Raw genomic sequence first — 21,296 nt, 5'->3', positions numbered from 1 at the left:
AGAACCAGCTCTTGGTTTCATTGATCTTTTGGATTGTTTTTTTAGTTTCAATTTCATTTATTTCTGCTTTGGTTTTTATTATTTCTTTTCTTCTACTGGTTTTGGGGTTTTTTTGTTGTTCTTTTTCTAGATCTTTGAGCTTCGAGATTAGGTTGTTTCTTTGCGTTCTTTCTTGTTTCTTGATGTGAGCTTCTATTGCTATATATTTTCCTCTTATTACTGCTTTTGCTGCATCCCATACATTTAGGATATTGTTGTCCTCCTTGTCGTTCAATTCAAAAAATTTTTTAATTTCTTCTTTGATCTCCTCATTAGTCCAGTGGTCTTCCAGTAGTGTGGTTTTTAATCTCCATGAGGTAGGAAAGTTCCTTGCCTTCTTTTTATGGTTTATTTCTAGTTTGATGCCTTCATGGTCAGAAAAGATGGTTGATATGATTTCAATCTTGGTGTATCTGTTGATGTTTGTCTTGTGCCCCAGTATGTGATCGATCCTGGAGAATGATCCGTGTGCGCTTGAGAAAAATGTGTACTCCGTTTTTTTTGGGGTTTAGTGTTCTATAGATGTCTGTTAAGCCCAATTGCTCTAGGTCCTTATTTAGAGCTTTGGTTTCTTTACTTATTTTTTGACTTGTTGATCTATCCATTGTTGATAGTGGTGTGTTGAAGTCTCCCACTACGTATGTGTTTTCTCTGATGTCTGTTTTCAGAGAGGACAACAGTTGTCTGATATATTTTGGTGCTCCTTCGTTTGGTGAGTATATGTTAAGGAGTGTTATTTCTTCTTGAAGTATTGTCCCGTTGATCATAATGTAGTGACCATTGGGGTCTCTTTTTATCTTTTTGAGTTTGAAATCTGTTTTATCTGATATAAGTATAGCTGTTCCTGCTTTCTTTTTGGGTCCATTTGCTTGTAGGATTGTTTTCCATCCTTTAACTTTGAGCCTATTTTTATCTTTTGTAGCTAAATGTGTTTCCTGGAGACAGCAAAAGGTTGGGTTTTGTTTCTTAATCCAGGCTGCAACTCTGTGTCTTTTTATTGAAGAGTTTAGTCCATTTACATTTAGAGTTAATATTGATATGTTAACATCTGTATTTGCCATTGTGTTTTTCTTTCCTTTGATTTTATTTATTTATTCTTTTAATAACTTTTTTTTTTTTTGGACTTCTTTCATTGTTATTCGTCCCTCTGAGGTTCTGGCTTTAGGACTCCTTGTAGTATTTTTTGGAGTGGGGGTTTAGTTGCAATGAAATTCCGGAGTTTCTGTTTGTCTGGGAAGGTCCATATTCTTTCTTCGAAGAGGAAAGAGAGCTTTGCGGGATAGAGTATTCTTGGTTGGCATCTGTTTTCTTGGAGTCTGTTGACTATGTCCCTCCACTCTCTCCTTGCCCGTAGTGTTTCTTCGGAGAAGTCTGATGTCAGCCTGATTGGTTTTCCTTTGAATGTTATCTCTTTCTTCCCTCTTGCCAGCTTCATTATTTTTTCCTTGTCCTGGATTCTTGGGAGCTTTACTATTATGTGTCTTGCTGTATTTTTCCTTTCGTCGTGGAAGTTTGTTGTTCTTCTTGCTTCTGTATATCAATTTTCAGCTCCTTCTTCACATTTGGGAAGTTCTCTTCAATTATCTCTTTGAATATTTTCTCTGTTCCTACATCTCTCTCCTCTCCTTCTGGTATTCCTATAACTCTTATATTTCCTTTCCTCATGGAGTCAGATAGTTCCCAAAGTCTTTCTTCGTTCTTTTTCCTTCGTACTTCTCTTTCCTTTTCTGTTTTGGTTCTTTTTATTTCTGTGTCTTCAAGATTACTTATTCGTTCTTCCATTTCATCTATTCTGCTTTCATTGCTTTTCCCAGAATTCTTTAGTTCTTCCATTAATTCTTTGATCTCCTGCATTTCTTTTACTTCCCTCTTTAGGGACTCAATTTCTTTCTTCTGACCATTGTTTTCCCTCTCTAGGGACTCAATTGCATTCTTCTGATCGTTGATTATTTTTCCCTTATCATTGTTTTCCTTTATGACTTCTGTCAGTTTTTTAATCACGGCAATTTTAAATTCTCTTTCTGGAAGGCTCAGAAATTCTTCCAAGTTGTTATTGTTGCAATCTGGGGGCTGGTTTTCTTTTTGTGGTGTGCTTTTTCTCTGGAGAGTTGCTAGGTTGCATGTGGTTCTTCTCCTCCCTACTGTCTGTTTTCTAATTTGCCGTATGCATTGGGACACTGTGTTGTTAGGACTGGCCGGCATCTTGGGTGGGCTTCTCTGTTCCCCTCTGGTCCTCTAGGAGTCATCTGTCAGTTTCAAGCAGTCTTTACTGGAGAAAGGTCCCTGTTCTAAAATGCCGATGTGGGGACACACTCCCCTGTGCGCCTGGTCTGCCCCGGTGGTGGGTTCCTGCTCCCCCTCTGGGCTTGGACTGCAGGCCAGAGGGGGTCTGGCGTGGGCGAACTTCCCCCGCTCACCTCTGGCTCCTGAGGAAGCCTTCTGCAGGTAGTCTTTACTGAAGAAATGTCCCTGTTCTAAAATGGTGATGTGGGACACACTCCCTGCGCGTCTGGTCTCAGGCACACTCTTCTGTGCGCCTGGTCTGCCCCGGCTGTGGGTGCTCGCTCTCCCTGTGGGCTCAGACTACTTGTTCAGAAGGGGCCCGGTGTGGGCTAACTCCCCAGCTGGCCACTAGCTCCTTCAGGAGCCTCTGCTGGCTTCAAGTCGCTAGGTGGCGCCAGAGATCTCTCCTGGAGCCCTTGGGGAGCTGATTTTCCACCCCGTGGGACAGGGAGCAGAGCGGGGATGGTAGGGTACACCTCAACGGCTTTGGGGTGCTGTGTCTGCCTTGTGCCCCACCGTCGTGGGGAACCCACGCCCCTAATTTCGTGCCCCGGGTCTCAGTTCCAAAGCCCTCAGTTCCAGGACGCGGGCTGTAGCCCAGATCAGTGGCGCGGGAATGGCGCCTTTTGAATCCCGCTCCCCTGCCTGGGCGCCTTGTTCCTGCTCACTCAGGGAGGGCCTCCGCGCGTCTCCCCACAAGCCTAGGTCGCAGGCGAGGGGACCTGGGCAGCTGCGATCAGATCCGGATCCGTGTCTGCTTTTTCAGCGCGCCGTTTTCGCGCAAGCTTACCGGGCGGGAGGCCGGGGCTGTGTGCTGGTGCTGGTCTCCTCCTGGGGGGCGGGGTCTCTCTTTAATGGCGCCTGGAGCTCACCTCCACGGCGGATCCTGCAGGGTTCTCCACAGCTCCCGTTCACGGGGTGTGGTGGCCGCAATAGTTCCTTTCCACTCACATTCCCACTTGCTGCGTCCGTTGTTCTTGTTGGCTGTTTTGGTTTGTTGTTTCCCTCCTCTCTGCCGGTCGGAGAGTGCCGACTTTGTGGGCGAGGGAGGGGAGTAGAGTTCTGCGCTTTCCTCCCTTCTGGTCCTCTTTTATGGCAACTTTCTTCTTTGGGCAGTTTGCTGGAGTTGTCCGTTTATCTTCCGTGTCCCAGTTCTCACTGGGACCTGCCGCTTTTCCTCCCTATTAACTTTTTTTAATGGGAGATCTTACTCGCAGCGTCTCCTCGCCGCCATGTTGCTCCGCCCCCTGAAGGCCTATAATTAGTTCTTGATAATGCTGTGAAAAATGTTGTAGGTCCAAGTAAGGTTTTAATATTCCAATAATGAGAACCATGTATGTGCAAGTCCTTTTACTGACACCTTCAGTGTATATTGTCAAGTAGCAAAAGATACCTGGGGATTTCAGTAATTAACCATTTGATAAAAGGTAGTGTTTATTGCCTTGAATCAAAGATGAATATGTATGATATAACTCCTAATTATCTTTTCACTACAAGGGAAGATGCTGTTTGTCTTTATCAACTTGACTGCCTCAAATAGTCACTAAAGATCAGTCCGTGTTATATCAGTTCTTTCAAAGACTTAGACATGTACACGATTTTAAAGTTTTTTGTGCCAAAGAATGTTGAAACATTTATTTTGCTAAATTGGAGTGAGCTTTATATGATTTTTTTTTAAAGTTTTATTATTTAGGATTTCTGTAATGGTGGAATCAATGTTTGATCTTAAATATAGGTCAGCTTTGATGGAATAAAGTTGTAAAATAATGTTTTGTATGTACTGTTAGCAGCAAGAGGTTTTTTTAAGGTAATGCTTGACATATAAAAGCCAATGAAGAGAATGTCCCAGAAGAGCACAATAATTCCATATATTGTTCTACAAAAGTTCAGTCTGACACATAATTTATGGGTTGTCTCATATGAGCCAAATTTCAAAGCATGTTAAAAATTAAAGGCAGTCCATCCTGATCTTCCTTATTAACTTTTTAAAGCACAGAATTATACTCTGTTTCTTGGACTAGTCTTTATATATTGCCATTTAAGTTACCCTGTATTGCGTTTGTGTAACGAATTAACTAAAAATTTAGTGGCTTCACACAAATATATATATATATATATATATATATATATATACATATACACATATTTTTTTCATTATGAAATTGGGACGTTTTTTCTTAATATTTTATTTTATATAATTCTTACATATATCTTTATATCTCATGACTTTGATTTTTTAGAAATATGGGCAGAACTCATCTTGTTGATTCTTCAATTCCATTTGCAATTCACTAAAATTATTAAATGGTGTTCAACTGGGAAAAGTGCTGTTGTAAAGGTTCCAAGATAGATTTTTCTCACATGCCCATTATTTTATTAGCATAACTAGAAGGACACTCTTAGAGGGGACTGTGGAACATACTCCCACGTGGCTCCTGTTGAATACAAATCTCAGGGTATTTAGATTTCTTATATTTTATCCGACTTCTTCCTAGAGTATTTCAAAAGGTCTGAAAAAATGCTGAAAAGATTTTTATGACCTACCCTTGGAAGTATCTAAATGTATCTTCATTGCATATTTTTTGTTAACAAAATATTAAATGAGGGGAGCAATATTAGGCTGAACCTCTCAACAGGATACACAGAAAGTAATCTGTGGCCACGTTACATATGACACTCTCCTCCCTTCAATCACATATTATTTTATTACCTTTACATTCAAAATATAGTATTTATCATAAGAGTTCCTAGATTTTAATTCATTATTTCATTTTCTTAGACTTAGTGATCTTGTTATGTAGATCAGGTTCAGGTACAGATGTGGAATCTAGAACATTGTGTTCTTCACATTATGAAGACTTCATAACCAAAAAGCTGAATTTCCTCTTTGTGGATTTAATGATGATACAGAGAAGATACTGCAATAAACTGGGATGTAGGCCAAAGGTGTGGGAGGTGAAAGGATTCACCAGAGAGAGAATGGGGAGCAGCACAGGCAAATATACTGAAATATACTGCTGAGAGAAGAAGCAGGAAAGACAGGAGAGGTGCTGTGACATGTGGGTCAGCTCCCTGGCAGGGAATTGAACTCAGTTAACGGTGGCAGGTGATAGCTTGATAGTGCTGAGACTTAACCTCTGCACCACCAAGGAAGCTCGAAATTATTTTATTAACTTTCTATCTCCTATGTTCTTCCCCACAATTCTGCTAATGAAATAACAGTTCTTCATTTAATTAATCTTTCAACTCGTGTTTGTTCGTTTGTTTCATTATAAACAAGTTACTGCTTTCCATATTCTGTTGGAATTAGAGAAGCATTTCCAAAAATTCATTAGAAATGCAATGCATTTCCCAAACTACCTGAAATAAGAGTTACTAAAATGCCACTTTTTTTGCCTTCAAATAACATTTTTTCATTGACTTTCAATCCTTCACCGAAAATCTGAAGACCCTTCAGTTTTCACTATCAGTCTCCTCAAAACACTTTTGATGTTACCTTGCTGTCTTTCCCCAGTTAATGTCATAGATATTAGTTTATTTTTAATTAATTAACTAATTTTAAGTTTACTTTTATATGACATACTTTTTCCTTATATCACTATTATTTTGACATGTAGTCTGTATAGTTCTCCCAGCACCATGGCACCCCTGAGCCATCACAATAGTTTTCTAACGCTCTTCCCTCCTGTTTTGACCCCTACCCTCTTTCTTTGCCTCAGATCTATGGTCAGCTTGCAAGTTTTGTCTTTTACTGACTCTTTGTTTGGTCTCTATATTCCACATATAGGTGAAACCATCTGATAATTATCTTTTGCCTTCTGACTTATTTTGCTTAGCATAATCCCATCCACCCCATCCATGTTGCCTCAAATGGCATGAGTGTATCTTTTTTGATCACTGAGTTTTCCTTTGTTTATATATGTTTTAGTTTTTATCATTGCAGCTTGTCATCATTCTGAGTTATCAGATTAATGTTCAAATGTCAATTACTACATAAAATACCAGTTTTCTAATTATATTTTACAATTGTGTGGGTCAGGAATTAGAGCAGGGTTTAGAAAGAAATTTCTTCATTTCTTATGGTGTCAATTGAGTTGAAAGGGTGACATTCCGTAGGCAAATGGACTAGACTTTCTGGCACCTGGTGGAAATAGTTGGAAGGCTAGGGTTAGCTGAATCTCACCATCAGAACATTTATTTATTTATTTTTAAGATTTTTTTTTGTTTATTTATACAAGCACTGGGTACAGTCAGAAGTGCGGGAGGGTGAGAATCCACCAGAGCCAGAGCAGGGAGCAGAACAGTCAGACTGACGAAGTACACTGCTGAGGGGAGCAGAGGGCGGCAGGAGAGGTCTGCGCGCCATGTGGGACCCTCCTCCAGTGGCCGGGGAGCAGTTGGGGAATCGAACCAGTGCTGAGGACTGCGGGCAGCTTCATAACCCAGCGCTCAACCGCTGCGCCACTGGGAGGCCCTTTTTTTAAGTATTTTTTTTATTTTTTATTTTTTTAAAGATTTATTTATTTTATTTATACAAGCACTGGGTATAGTCAGAAGCGCGGGAGGGTGAGAGAATTCACCAGAGCCAGAGCGGGGAGCAGAGCAGGCAGAAGGACCGAACTACACTGCTGAGGGGAGCAGCGGGCGGCAGGAGAGGTCTGCGTGCCATGTGGGACCCTCCTCTGGTGGCCGGGGAGCAGCCGGGGATCGAACTGGCGCTGCAGAGGTTGCGGGCAGCTTCGCAACCCAGCACTCAACCGCTGTGCCACCGGGGAGGCCCCATCAGAACATTTAAAAGTGGCTGTTCTCGCATGAAAGTTACATGTGAGAAAAAGTTACATGGACACTAACTTTTGTGAGAGTGAATATTCAAAGGCTGCAGTCAAAAGCAACAAAAATTATTGTGAGCTAAAAATGGCAGCGTAACATTTCTCTTATGCCGCATTCTAATGCTCAGAAATTCATTAAAATCAGTCTGCATTTAAGGGGAAGTTAACTAGATTTTACCTCTCAATGTGTGGAACTGTAAATAAGTTCTACCATTTTTAACATAGAGTGATTTACAATGAGTATTTTCCTCCTCAAAATAATTTCCTAGTTTTTCAAAACTCAGAACTTAAAAACACCGTATGTATATATAATTTTTGATATTAATACAGAACTATGGAGGCTAATTTTAATAAGGCAAAGTTTTGACCATTCCGTCACTCTTTATGGATTCTGCTTCCTTCATTAAAATTAGACCTATATTCTAAATTTCACTCTCTGATCACAACCAATCTTTCAAGTCTTGTTTCCCTTTATGTTCTTTTTTTTTTTTTTAAGATTTATTCATTTATGCATACAAGAACTGGGGTGTAAGCCAGAGGATTCACCAGAGAGAGTGGGGAGCAGAACAGATGAATCTACTGAAATACACTGCTGAGGGGAGTAGCTGGTGAGGCAGGAGAGGTCTGCTGTTCCATGTGGGTCAGCTCCTGGACACGGGGCAGGTGGGGGGGGGAGATCAAATGGGTGCTGTAGTGGCTGAGGATAGCTTGATAGTGCTGTTTCTAACCCCTGCACCACCAGGGAGGCCCTTTCCCTTTATATTCATTATATATTCTAAACAAAGTAAACATATCATATTCGCATCTCTTACTTTTATATCACCTGCATTGTTTTCCAAAAATAACTTCCCTCTATCTCTTACCAAACACACCCTTGTCTGCTATCAGCAAGAAAGAGCTAAAGTACTTTCATATGTAAATATTTTTCTCCAGCCCGGAACTGAATTACATTTGCTCTTAGCAAATAATGACCTGGAATAACTAGTGTGTTGGGTTCCTGAACCCAATTACAATGTGAGTGTGAGTAGGTTTGCCCACAACAATTCTAGGACACCAGGAGGGTGTTAAAGTATTCAACTCTGTTCTCACACTATTCAGCCAAAGGTAGTGTTAGATTCCACAGGTTAAGGGTAAAATCTCCCAGGATTCTCCCCATTTCAACTGCAAACTGGAAGAACAGTCTGCCATATGGGTTTCTACTTAACTGGCTATAGCCTAGAGATTCTTATAATTCCATCCCTATTTTCAGGTGCCCATTATGACCCAAGTCATTACTGGTGCTTCTGATTGGCAGGCTATAAATGAGAGGTTCTCAGGACACCGTGATTCGATTTGTTTGATTTGATAGAATGGTATGCAGAACTTGAGAACCAGTTTATTCACTATATCACTGATTTGGGTATAATTCAGGAACAACCAGATGGAAGAGATGCATAGTCAAGGTATAAAGAAAAGGCATGGAGCTTCCATGCCCTCCTCATGCATGCTGTTCATCCTCAAGTCTTCATTTGTTCAACAATCTGGAAGCTCTCTGAAGGCTCCTCCCCTTGGGGTTTTATAAAGGATTCACTATATAGTCTTGATTGATTAAATCACTGGTAACTGGGGATTGAGTCATGCTCCCGCCCCTCCCCACTCCCTGGAGATTTGAGGGTGGGACTGGAAGTTCCAATTCTCCAATTACCTGATTGGTTCCCCTGGCAATCAGCCTCCACCTTCAGGTGTTTCCAAGTTTCCTTCATTAATGTAACAAGAGACACCAAATTCCAAAGCATTTGGTAGATGCAAGCCAGAACTAGACAAAGGTCAAATATGTAAGAGAAAGATGTTTTGGTCATCTGAATGAACACATATTTAATTCTTATAAACCATAATATTGCAACAGGCAGCCTTTTCCACACTTATCTAATGAAAGGCTGATCTGATTTGTAGCTGGGCCTTCATTTTTATGGGCACAGATTTCTGTTTCATTCTAACATTTTGGTTATAGACTCTAATTTTGGCGGGTCCTGTACTTAGAATTTAAATCTTTTTTATTTATTTATTTTTTATAGAGGCATGTTTTATTTATTTATTTTGTTTGTTTATACATGTATTGGGTACAGTCAGAAGCGCGGGAGGGTGACAGAATTCACCAGAGCCAGAGTGGGGAGCAGAGCAGGCAGAAGGACCAAAGTACACTGCTGAGGGGAGCAGCGGGCAGCAGGAGAGGTCTGCGCGCCATGTGGGATCCTCCGCCGGTGGCCGGGGAGCAGCCGGGGATCGAACCGGCGCCGCAGAGGCCGCGGGCAGCTTCACAACCCAGCGCTCAACCACTGCGCCACCGGGGAGGCCCCTGTACTTAGAATTTAAATACCTTAGCCTTGAAAGACTGTTGTAATCTCTTCATTTCCTCCATCACCTCTGTGATCACCACTTAGCATTTCTTGGGAGAACATGATTCAAAATGTTGGACTAAGTTCACTGATTATCTTTCTTTTAGACTTTAGCCCTGACTGCTGCACTGACCTCATAATTTCATTTTTTCAGTTAATTTTTTAAAAGTTTTTACTCAGCTTTTTCAATTGTTTCTAGTGAGTGATTGATAGGTCCAAGTAATCAATCTGCATCAATGGAGGTTTGTATTTACTCTAAATGTTTAGTAGTAGAAGGGAAATTTGACATTTGTGTTTGGACTAAAATAATTAATTGCTTATGAAATTTAAATAGATGTAGGACAAACTAGAAACTTTTCTGTAGCACCACCTACCCTTATTTTTTAAAAAAGTAAAAATAAAAACCTAAATACGTTGACTTCGTATTTTCATTTACATAGCAAAATCTTTGTTTTTAAAAATGAACAAAGATTTTTCAGTGAATATAGAACATCTTTTGTTACTGCAGTTTTTGTTTGATTGTAATGTTTTAAATGTGATTTAAGTGAAAATGACATTATATTTCACAAGATATATATTCAAACACATAGATTGGAGTATATTTGTTAGCCTGAAACCATGACAACAAGATTATACTTGTTTCTCCTGAATCATAACAAGGTTACATTGTATTTGTAGAAGAGAAGACTATGGCAATAACAGTAAATATTAGATGGGAATAAACTTTCTAAAATTAAGAAATATGTAAATATGGAGACTAAATCAAGGGCAGTTTCACACAGGAGCAAAAAGATAGATCACACAATTTTTTTCCTACTGAAAACAGGTCTATTGTTATGCAGATAACTCTTTTTTCTTTTAGGAAGAATTTAGTTGTCATTCACATTACATTTGATATATTTTGGAATGAATCAAATATGTCTCCCCTTCATATGTCAAGCAAATCAAGCCCATTTATAAACACTGGCCACACCCATTTGAATCTACTCCTCTGAGACAAACAAATCTCCTGCAAGTGCATAGTATGATATTAATGATATACTTTAGCTATAATTTCCTTGGAAATAGTATGATAGTCTCCATCATGTTGGTTCTTATGAACTGGGAAAAGAATTGTCAGCAAATTGAAGTATTTTTGTTTACTGACATTAGTTAAGAAACAAATATTGGGCCTCCCTGGTGGCGCAAGGGGTTAAGCACCACACTATGAAGCAATCCTCAGCCTCTGCAGCACAAGTTTGAGCCCTGGCCTGCCAGGGAGCAACCCACATGGCGCAGCAGACCTCTCCTGACTCACCCACTGCTCCCTTCAACAGCGTATTTCAGTCAGTCTGCCTCTTCTGTTCCCCACTCTGTCTCTGGTGAATCCTCTCACCCCTTCCCTACACCCGTCCCCCCTCCCCCATCTCTGGCCTGTAGCCCAGCAGCTCTTGTATGCACAAATAATCTTTAAAAAAAGAAACAAATATTTCCTTTAATTGAGCTCCACATGAATGGAAAAAAAAAAAAGATTGTATTACTTAATGGTATTTCCATAGGGCAAAGAAAATAGATTAGATTTTTTTCTTTAAAAAATAGTTTTAACAATTTAAAAGACAATTAGTGGTTATTTAAACAACTATATAGCCTAATCATTTTTCTGCATTATATCCCAGACAAGTATTTTAATAATTTTCAAGTATTTCTAAAGATTAATAAGTCACTTCCTTAGAGAGTCACTAGAAAATTCCTCTTAGACAGGTTTATTGGACTATTGCGAACTAAGGGGTAATTTTTTTCATGAATGTAGTGGAAGCAAACTTTGGTTGCAGAAATTAAGGGTTCCTAACCTTTCACATTTAATATTATTATTATGACAAACATTAGTTCAATATTTTTATTTTGACATTTAACTCTAATAAGGACTGAAATATGTTGTTTTTTGTTTGTTTTTCCTTTTAGGTGTTTTTTTTAAAGATTTATTTATTTATGCATATGAGAGCTGTGGTACAGGCCAGAGATGCAGAGGGGTGAGGGGATTCACCAGAGACAGAGTGGGGAAAAGAACAGGCAGACTGACTGAAATAAACTGCTGAGAGGAGCAGCTGGCAAGTCAGGAGAGGTCTGCTTCACCATGTGGGTAGCTCCTTGGCCGGCTGAGGATCGAACTTGTGCTGGTGCTGCAGAGGCTGCGGACAGCTTCATAGTGTGGTGCTTAACCCCTTGTGCCACCAGGGAGGCCCCACCTTTTTTTTAAATTTTTTTTTAAGATTTATTTATTTTTATACAAGAACCGGGTGCAGGCCAGATGCGTGGGAGGGTGAGAGGATTCACCAGAGACAGAGTGGGGAACAGAAAGACAGACTGACTGAAATACGCTGCTGAGGGGAGCAATGGGCGAGACAGGAGAGGTCTGCTTTGCCATGTGGGATTCTCGTGGGCCGGCCAGGATCGAACCCACAGTGCAGATGCTGGGGACAGCTTCACAGTGTGTCACTCAACCACCTGTGCCACCAGGGAGGCCCATAGAGCCCCATCTTTTAGGTATATTTTTATCGTCTTTGGATTATTGCCTTTTCTCCCTTGACATTTTAGTCCTTTTGCACTGGTTGTCATGAATATATATCAGCCTATTCTGTGTGTTCTCCTTTTTAATACACATCCTTTTTTTTTTTAAACTGAGGTTTGCAATAGAATTCTCCATGCAAACAAAGCTAGTTCATTAGTATGTACCATGTTTTACCTAACTCATAAGAAACATTCGTGATTGTGAAGCCCAAATCATTATTTCAGAGACCTGTGAATTCTTGAATAATCTTTTAGTGCAGAATGTTATTCATAATTGATTTCCACAGCTATGTTGAGAGCAATAACTGCCACCCCCCGATTGCTCATATTCTTTGTCTTTCCTTATTCTCACACAGTGAAGGGGTTGTTTTAAACCATCTTGTTTTTCTCAATTTATAAGATTTTATTTTTATGTATGCACACAAAGCATGGATGCAGTGAAGACAGACCTGTGGGGTGGAGAAGGGATGATTTCTTTAATCAGCTTTTCCAAAATAGGTATAAGTTCCATTCATCTTAGCATCAACCATTTTTTTAGTTTTTTTTTTTTTTTGAAGATTTATTTTATTTACACAAGAGCTGGGGTACAGGCCAGAGGCACAGGAGGGTGAGATGATTCACCAGAAACAGAGCGGAAAACAGAACAGGCAGACTGACAAAATACACTGCTGAGGGGAGCAGCGGGCAAGACAGAAGAGGTCTGTTGCACTATGTGGGTATCTCCCTGGCCGGCTGGGAATAGAACTGGTGTTGCAGAGGCTGTGGACAGCTTCCCAGCACTGCGCTCAACCCGCTGTGCCACCGGAGAGACCCAGCATCAACCATTCTTTAGGAGACTGACCCACTGATATACAGAGAAAAATATGGCATTAAATTAATAGATTTTCTTAGAGCAGAAAACACATTACAATGTTTTGTTCCTTTAGTACTAATAAGGAAATAACAACTGTGACCTAAAATAAAATAGAGGTTAAAAAAAATGGATTTTGAAGTGCAGTCATGAATAATTATTTTAAAGAAAGGATAGGATTGTTGAATACTTTCTTAATCCTGAATTATCTAAAGTGCCTTTTCTGTTTACATATCTTAACTGGGTGTATGCTTCCTATATGTGGTTTCTTTTTCTTTTTTTAATAGTTTGTGTTATGCCACGTTCTAGTTTTTATTACTATGGATGAGAAATCAAGAAATTTCTTTCATTTCTCTTTCTCTCTCTGCTCCCTCTTTCTATTCCTCCCCCCTCCTTCTCCTTTTCTTTTTCTTCCCACCCCATCCCCATTCCCCTATTTCTTACTGACACTTATCACTGAGAAAGCTTTTAGCCTAAACGTTTACCATCCTTTCAAGCTCACTTTGCCTGAGCCTCCCTCACTTGACTCCTTCAACAGAGGACACGTGGCTCCTGCAAATGAGGTTTTGTTCTAAGGACTGGGCATCACAGGCTCTCTCTTGACCCCACCGTTGAAAGCCTAAAATAGGGTGATCTCACACTATCTTTGATTTCTGTTGCCACCTTTTACATCAGTAGTGGAGGGGTCTTATTCTCACTAGGGAACACTTTGACATTCACTTTTAGAGAAATAGTCTATTTCTCTAATGCAGGCCTACTCTTGACTTCTGTTTTAGATCTCTGAAGACAGAGGTGTGCTTTTACTTTTAGAGGAAATACATTCCCATAAAGGAATACTTCTTCACTGTGCTTCTCCCAGCTTCTGTCTCCACCCACGACTTTCTCTCCCTTGGGAAATGATTGCTATAGCTAAAGGTTTAGAATGTGACATGTTTTACTACATTGTAACTTTTACCTTTTCTTTTTCTGTTCCTATTACTAGACTGGTTGGGTGGGTCCTTTCATCTAGTTGGGTAAATTTGTCTTCTCTAAACTTCAGTTTGTAGCATGGCTTGTAATGTAAACAAAGCTAGTTCATGAGAAGTCCAATTTGGTGGCAAATGTCAATCTTTTATTAAGCCGTTATAGCAATGAAAATAAAGTTTTGATTTTCATATTTCTAGTTCCTATAACATTGTACATTTTGCTGAAAAATAGGCCATAAAAGAGAGGTATGCTTATTGGAGTTCAAAAGTATGGCCTATTCAACTGATTAATATATATATATATATATATATATATAAAATTCAGTATATAAAATATATGGTGATACAGTGGCATAAACATATAGAATGATAAGTAAAGATACAGAATGATATTTAGATGATTGGGTTTTGCAATTCTTTGTTTTGGTGGAAAATAGGTTTCTTTGTAGACCTCAAAACAAATGAGAGACTCCAAATGACTGAAGATATTAAAGGGAAAGTGGTTCTGCTCCGTGATTAGGTATAGGCACCACTTTTATCTGAATGACACGGGCGCCTTAGTGGTGGATATGGCATGGTAACATACATTTGAAGGGTGTGATCCTATATCTCAGAATCATTTACAGAATTGTAAACCAATATTATTTCCATTAATAAATAATAAACAACACAAAGTATTTTTCTATGATCCATATACATTAAAAACACCCACTTTATGCATACTATTGCAGAAGACTCTCCCGTTTGTAGATGTCTTTTATTTTCAATCCAGTGTTTTTGATAATTGACCAATATTTTTGTACATAAAGGTAGTTCATTCCTTTTTATTCCTGGGTAGTATTCTGTTGTATGGATTACCACATTTATTTTATCATTATTTTCATTTCTCTCTTACAGAAATTAGCTGAAATACAAACTCCAGGTAATGTAATAAGAAAGAAATATTTTGTTACTCAAGAAGGTAAGTAGGAAATATATCTTCTTTTGTTCTTGCTTCACAATTTTATATTCTAGACTAAATTACCAGATTTTAGATTTATTATTTTCAAAGGTTTCTGAATATAGACACACAGCTTGCCACATGCAAACCAGCAGGAACAAAAATGATCTTGTTGAATGTGGAAACATTCTACTCCTTATATTGCAATTCTTTTTTTTGCTTTGAAACTACTATGCATAAAACCATAATACTGGAATAATAGAACCCTAATGAATCTAAGTCACTATTTAAAATGGAAGTTAATCAGTGGGATAGTGCAGCAAATGTTTGAAGATGGATATTACTGCTATGTAGTAACATCAGTCATGTTTCTAAAGCACTTTATGCATATGTTTGTCTTAAATATTTTTCCATCATTTAGTTTTAAGAGACATGTCATTTAGACTGCAATAACTCCAAACGACCAATAAAAAGGAGAGTAATTTAAAAAGTTTCCTAGTGTTTATTCCCTCTTGCCTTTCTTTCAATAGTTTCCTCCCTTCCTGGTTTGCCTCACTTCAGTGCCATCCTTAGAATCATTAAGAAATAATAAGGCACGGGATCATCTTGAACTTTGAACTTTAAGGAGACCTGCTTTTTAACCTTCTGTGAGTCAATTGCTTCCATCAGGAGTTATCTTATGATAACTATCTGATGATAACTATCCACACTCTTCTCCAGTCTAGACCACACTACAGATCCTGGTACTTTTCTTCAAAGGCCCTGAAGCTGCATCTGCTTCCTATGCTGGCCTCTTCCCAGAAAACAATGCTACTAGTTTGTAAGTCTAAGACCTTTGAGAATAGTCATTTGAAAAGGATCAGGTGCTTGAACTCTCAGTCACCCTATAAAGGGGACGGATAAATTGATCCTTTAAGTTTTTGGGGAGAGGAGAAAATTCTGTAGAAAATAAAAATTACCAAGATAAGCTTTGTAGGAGATTCTGATAAAAAATGAGTGGTAAGAAATTGAACTTTTTATAATCTGTGAACTTAAATCACAAAGCAAAAGGATAGAACAAATTGTATGCTAAAGAGTAGTCAATGAAAGTTATTCTTATAAAAACCCAAATAAGATAAAAATGAACTGTAATTATATATATATATGTACATTTTGTGTGTATGTTTGGATGTGAATGCTTGTGTGTGTGTGTAAAGAGTTTTTTAGTGTTCTGCCTGGAAAAATTCAATTCTCCATCTTAATCTGGTTACTCTGAGTATTAAAATGCATGAAAGTACATGGTATATCTCTGTCAGAGCAGGCACTTGGCTCATGTTTACAATTCATAGAGCGCTGCCTGACTTGTTATCCCTGCAGGATGCCTAGGCTCTGTAATCTCCATTACCATAAGCTAAAACTCCTATGAATAGGATACTTTTTCAAAATACTGAATAAAAGATTCACATACATTTCCAAACATTTCCTGTGGATAAAGAATAATATATAATAATAATGAAACATAAAATTAAAAATGAAGAACAGTATTCTGAATTTAATAAATATGGTGAACTATCACTAAAATCCTGATTAAATTACTATTGGTTTATATCAGTGCACTTATACTCTCTCTATAACATTAATTAATTTTTTAAAATGTAAGTACTTTTAATTTGGATTTTTAAAAATTGTACTTTTTTTGTTGATGTAACTTTTGTTTAAAACATTGTATATGGCTTAACTGTGTTGGATCACACCTTTTCAGATGTATGTCACTACACAACACCCAACACCAAAGCACCCATAACCTCCACCCTATCCATTCAGCCTGCTCCCTCCTTTACTTGCCACCCCTTCATCTTCCCACCTGCAACTCCATAGTCAGAAATCGAGGATTTGATTTGGTTTAGTTTTGTCTGTTCCTTTGTTTTGTTGCTTTATATTCCACATATGAGTGAAGTCACCTGGGATTTATAAAAACCTTTTTTGATAGTTTATATTTCTTTTTCACCTGTATAATATTTGTTCAGATTTGTTACTTTTTATAAATTCACTGCTGTCCATTATATTGAATTAGTATTTACTAATTCAACTTTTGCTTCTATTTTAAAAGTCAGTTATTTTCTTTAAGCACCTAAAATGACATTAACAGATGCTTAGTTAGAACAGATTTCCAAAACCATAATAAAGGTGTTGCAATAGAAGTAGATCAGTTTGTGACCTGCTATTTCTCATTTGACTTTTAATATATTTTTAAAGATTTATTTTTATTTATTTATGCATTCAAGAACTGGGATGTAGGCCAGAGGTGTGTGGGGATGGGGGAGAGGATTCGCTAGAGACAGAGTGGGGAGCAGAACAGGCAGATCTACTGAAATAAACTGTTGACGGGAGCAACAGGCAAGACAGGAGAGGTCTGCTGTGCCATGTGGATTAGCCCCCTGGCCAGGAATCAAAGTCATGCCTCAGTGGCTAGCAATAGCTTGATAGCCTTGAGACTTAACCCCTGTCTCAGGGAGGCCCCTTTTTATATCTTAAGTGGTTAAGTAGCAGCCAGTAAAGAAGTCCATGTTTTCCCTTCCATAAATACTTGTAGATGTGAAAAAACAGACAAATATAATTTTTTCATTAAAAGAAAAGTATCACTAAAAGTAGACATTGCCTTATTTTCCCATGGAAACATTAGTTATTTGGAAAGAACAATGATGATGTTAAATTGAAACACTATTACTTTGAATTTATAATTGCATTTATTTGGTAAATTTAAGCACTAGTCTTTTCTTTCTTTTTTGAGGTAGCAATGGTTTACAACACTGCATTTGATTTAGAGGTATTATGTCACACCTCTTCAATTGAAGGAATCCAAAAATCTTCCACCATAGTCCTTTGTACCTCAACTCCCCATTGCTCCCCCTTTTCTGCCTCCCCAACCAGAGGCCACAATTTTACAGTCAAATTTCTCAGAATTGTTGTTGGTTTTTATCTGATCCTTCGTTATATTTCTCTATTGTGTACATATAAGTGACACCACAAACTGCCTTTCTCCTTTTAACATATTTCACTTAGCATTTTCCCTTCTACACTTAACATTTCCCTTGTCATACATGGCAAAAGTGTAGCTTTCTATAGCTGAGTAGTATCTCATTGTGTATAAATATCAAATCTTCCTAATCCACTGATCTCTACTTGGCTACTTTGGTTGTTTTCCATAATATAGCTATTGTAAATAGTCCTGCAATGAATAAAGGAGTGTATATATTTCTTCAAATTAATGTTTTGTTTTGTTTTTCTTTTCTTTGAGTAGATACCTAGGAATAGAATTGCTGGATCACACAATAAGTCTAGTCTTTTTTTTTTTTTTTTAAATTTGGGAAACCTCCATACTCTTTCCAAAATAGCTGGAACAGTTTGCATTCCCACCAACAATGTAATATGTTTGTGTTTTCTCCACATTTTAGCCAACGCTTGTTGTTTATGGTCTTTTTAAATTTCTTTGGAGAATGTCATTGAAACTTAATAAAGAGTGCATTGAATCTGCCTATTACAGTGAGTTAGGTGTCCATTTTAACAATGTTAATTCTTCCAATCCATGATATGGGAGAGAGTATCTTTCCATTTCTTCAGTTCCTTTTAACAAAATCTTATAATTTTCATTGTACAGGTCCTTCATCTCCTTTAAGTCTAATCCTAGGTATTTAATTCTTTTTATGCTATGGTAAATGGGATTGTTTCCTGATTTCTTCTTCATTTATTTCTTGGTTTCCATATTGGAACACAAGGGATTTTGTTAATTGATTTTATAGCCTTCCAATTTGCTGAACTGATTTATTAGTTTAATTAGTTCTTTAGTGGAGTCTTTAGGGTTTTCTATGTATATTATAATGTCATCTCCAAATTGTGATAGCTTTGCCTTTTCTTTCCCAATTTGGATTCCATTTATATATTTCTCTGACCTTATTGCTCTAGCTAGGACTTCCAATACTATATTGAACAGCAGTGGTAAAAGTGGACATACATATCTTGTTCCATATCTTAGTGGAAAGTCTTTTAGTTTGTCATCTTTGAGAATGATGTTAACTGTTAAGTTTATCATAAATGGCCTTTAGTGTGTTATGTTCCATCTACCTCCATTTGTGTGCCTTTATCATCAAAAACTTAACAAAACTTATCAAAAACTGTATCAGCATGTTGATACTGATGTGGTGATTATGTTGATTACGTTTTGGAATCTGAGCTATCATTGCATCCCTGGAATAAATCCCACTTGCGCCAATGTAAAATCATTTAAATACATTGTTGAATTTGGTTGACTAAGATTTATGTTAGTCAAGAATATGTTGAGGATATTTATATATTTATATCTATATTCATCAGGGAAATTGGTGTTAGTTTTCTTTTATTGCAGTGTCTTTATCTGGCTTTGGAATCAGGGTAATTTGACCTCATGAAATGTGTTAAACAACAATCTGGAATACTACATTTTATATTCTGAATGACTCCCAAGAAATACATGCATCTTTCTTTTAATTTCAATGTTGAAATTGAAATTAGAAAAATGAAAGAGGAAAAACACATGGTTAACATATATGAAATGAAGTATTATATGTAAAAGATAAACTCTCTCTTTTGTTCTGTTTCATATTATCTATAAAAATATCAGAGTGCTTTTAAGAATATGTAAATTTTAATAGTTTAAATCTCTGTTTCCTTTTTCTAAGACAAAATAGAGGATCCTGATAGTAAAGCAGGGTCACAGAGAAAAAATAAATAAGGCAGAAAAAAATTAATAAAAGTGAAGACAATAATAAAATGATGTAAAACTTCCTAATTGCAGAATGCAGTATGCAGAGAATTATCCTTGAACTGCTTGACTCCTGTGAGCAGGATTTTTGTGTTAATTAGGAGCATCCTTCATTAAGTTTGTCTGTAAATTATACATTTTCCAATTCAGCATTTAGTGTTTTTAAACAAAAATAGTCACATCCCTCAAAAATTTTAAGAAAAGATAGAACAATTGTGAAAATTTAGGTTCAAAACTTTAATAAAAGTATGAAAAACAGTTTTTCATTTATTTGTTTTGAGAAGATACTTTTTTGAGGTTTTTTTTTTTTTCCTTGAATGAACTTTGAAAACTTCATGACTATATTTTTGGATCAAATGTTATTTTCTGTACTACTTGAGAATAGCAAACAGGAACCTGAAAGTTCAAATCATTAGACATGAAAGACTATATCTGACCCTAAATTCAAGTGCACATTATAGAAGGTACTGCATGATTCAACAAGGTTATACTGAGTATTTGTAATAGAAAAATTAGACACTTTTCAAATATATGCCATTATAAGTTTTTACATTTACTTAATGACCTATAAAACACTACTTAAATTCACCTGGCAGAATACCATAGAATAACATTAAGGTGTTGTGGGGTTTTTTTTCAATTTCAAGGTTGTGTGCTTAGAAATTTCCTTATAAAGTTTTAATAATATCAGTTCTTTCAGCATAGTATCAAACATAGTATCATTGAGCAAATCTTTAGTGATATTTTAAACTTAAATGAGCACTCTATTGGAAATAGTATGAAGGTTTTGCAAAGTTTTAAAAATAGACCTATTGTGTGTGACCCAGAAATGCCACTCTTATGCATCTACCCAAAGAATAAAATCAACACTAATTTAAAGAAATATATGCAGTCATATTTCATTGCTGTACTGTTTACAATAGTCATGCTCTAGAAGCAGCATAAGTGCCCCTGACAGATAAGTGTATTAAGAAGATGTGCATAATTCCTTCTAGCTCCATCCATGTTGCTGTGAATTGCATGAGTTTATCTTTTTTGATTGCTGAATAGTATTCCATTGTGAATATATACCACATCTTCTTGATCCAGTCATCTATTTTTGGGCATTTGGGTTGTTTCCGTAGCTTACCTATTGTAAATAGTGCTGCAATAAACATAGGGGTGCAGGTATCCTTTTGTAAAATGTTTTTGTGTCCTTTGGGTAGATAACTAGGAGTGGGATTGCTGGATCATATGGAAGCTGCATTTTTTGCAGGTTGAGGAACCTCCAGACAGCTTTCCATAGTGGGTGGACCAGTTTACACTCCCACCAGTAATGTAGCAGTTTCCTTTTGACCACATCCTTGCCAACATTTGTTGTTGCTGGTTTTTATGATATGTGCTATTCTTACTGATGGAAGGTGGTGGTATCTCATTTTGTAAACATTTTGATTTACATTTTATAAATATAAATCTCATTTTGTAAATGTTTTGATTTGCTTTTCCCTGATTATAAGGGATGTTGAACATTTTTTTCAGATGCCTGTTGGCCATTTGCAAATGGTTTTATTTATAAGAGTAATACAGGGGAACCAAATAAGACATCAGGGGAAAGAAATAATAACAGTATGAAACACAACAAAACAAAGCAAAACAAAAAACAAATGGACAATTATAAACCAGAGACAGCCACCTGGGAAGGAGGAGGAAGA

The sequence above is a fragment of the Talpa europaea genome, assembly GCF_964194135.1.
Source record: "Talpa europaea genome assembly, chromosome: 3".
Taxonomy (NCBI): domain Eukaryota; kingdom Metazoa; phylum Chordata; class Mammalia; order Eulipotyphla; family Talpidae; genus Talpa; species Talpa europaea.
This window is presented reverse-complemented; position numbering follows the sequence as displayed.